This window comes from Triticum dicoccoides, chromosome 5A (assembly GCF_002162155.2).
Source record: "Triticum dicoccoides isolate Atlit2015 ecotype Zavitan chromosome 5A, WEW_v2.0, whole genome shotgun sequence".
NCBI lineage: Eukaryota > Viridiplantae > Streptophyta > Magnoliopsida > Poales > Poaceae > Triticum > Triticum dicoccoides.
Window position 1 is genome coordinate 250,573,429 of NC_041388.1, and position 1,797 is coordinate 250,575,225.

Sequence of the window (1,797 nt, forward strand, 5' to 3'; positions counted from 1 at the left end):
GACGTCACCAGGCTGCACGTGTGTTGAACGCAGAGGCGCCGTTTTTCGGCGCTTAGATCGGAATCAACCGTGATCTGAATCACTACGAGTACGACTCCTTCATCCGCATTCTTGTAATGCTTCCGCTTAGCGATCTACAAGGGTATGTAGATGCACTCTCCTTCCCCTCGTTGCTATATTACTCCATAGATTGATCTTGGTGATGCGTAGAAAATTTTAAATTTCTGCTACGATCCCCAACACATCATAGGTGTGTGGTCTGGCCGCACAAGAGCTAAAGAGCTAGAGAAAAATTAAAGAGGGTAAAAGTGAAAACAAAGGGAGAAGAAGATGAACAAAGAGTACGTCTCTAGGCGTAGAATCTTCGGAGTCTTGCGGTATTCCACGGGTTCGGCTCTAGGCGATTATCAGATGCATCATGCAGGCGGTATGCTCCCCCTATGAGAACCTTGTCTATGATGAAGGGACCCTCCCAGTTGGGCATGAGTGTAACGCCCCGGACACACCCGCCGGTGGTCGTTACTCCTGGCGGGATCTAGACTGGCCCCATAGATCAATACTAGTCTTTTCTGCGCACTTTGTCCTCACTCGTGCGCAATCGAGAGCAACTTCCCGGTCGGTCACCCATCCTGACACTACTCCAAGGTGAGCACGCTTAACTTTGGAGTTCTGTCCGAATGGGCTCCCGGAAAAGAAGGAATTCCTAATTGATATGAGTAGTCTATCATCCCTAATAAGCCAGGCTATCACATACACCCCCACTCAGAGGAACCAACGGCCTCGTCGGGCCACAGGAACGTTCCCTCTTGGCACAAACGTCTGTGCTTCCAGTCCGGTACATGTGCCATGCCGGGTGCCACGATGGGTCACAAAACGTCATGAACAACATGACCGCGCACCTATCCGCAAACATCCGTGTAACCGCGAGGGTCGGCTCTGATACCAACTTGTAACGCCCCGGACACACCCGCCGGTGGTCGTTACTCCTGGCGGGATTTAGACTGGCCCCACAGATCAATACTAGTCTTTTCTGCGCACTTTGTCCTCACTCGTGCGCAACCGGGAGCAACTTCCCGGTCGGTCACCCATCCTGACACTACTTCAAGCTGAGCACGCTTAACTTTGGAGTTCTGTCCGAATGGGCTCCCGGAAAAGAAGGAATTCCTTATTGATATGAGTAGTCTATCATCCCTAATAAGCCAGGCTATCACAATGAGGCTGTCCCTTTTCTTTTCTGGCAAGCGTAGAACGAGTTCACCAACATTATACACTATAAAAAAAGACACATCCGTGACATTTTGGGCTGAACGAATTTTTTTTCTGTCATACATATGACACTTCTATGACGATAATTGTGACAAAACCCGGTATCATCATAGATGTGGTGGGCTCATACTTCTATGGCAAAAAACCATGACAGAAAATGGGCTTTTCGTCCTGGGCGGGCCGGAGATACAGCTGCATGACATTCTTTAGGCCGTCCATGACAGGAAAAAACGTGGTAGAAGCGAGGGGGAGGAAAATTTCGGGGAGTTCCTGGTTACGGTGGGAGGTCGGGGGCCGAGCGATGTGCGTTTCTCTCGTACACGTATGCGCGTGTGTGAGAGGCGTTGGCTCTAACTGAACATGACCGAGGCGTTGGGCTCTAACTGAACCCGAGCGATTGCACTGCAGGCTACGCGTTACTGAACCCGAGCGATCGATCGATGGCTGTTAACTGAACCCGATCGAGCGATTCCTTCGCTACTGCTGCTAACTGAAGCCGATCAATGTTTCCTTTGGATGAACAGTGAGTGT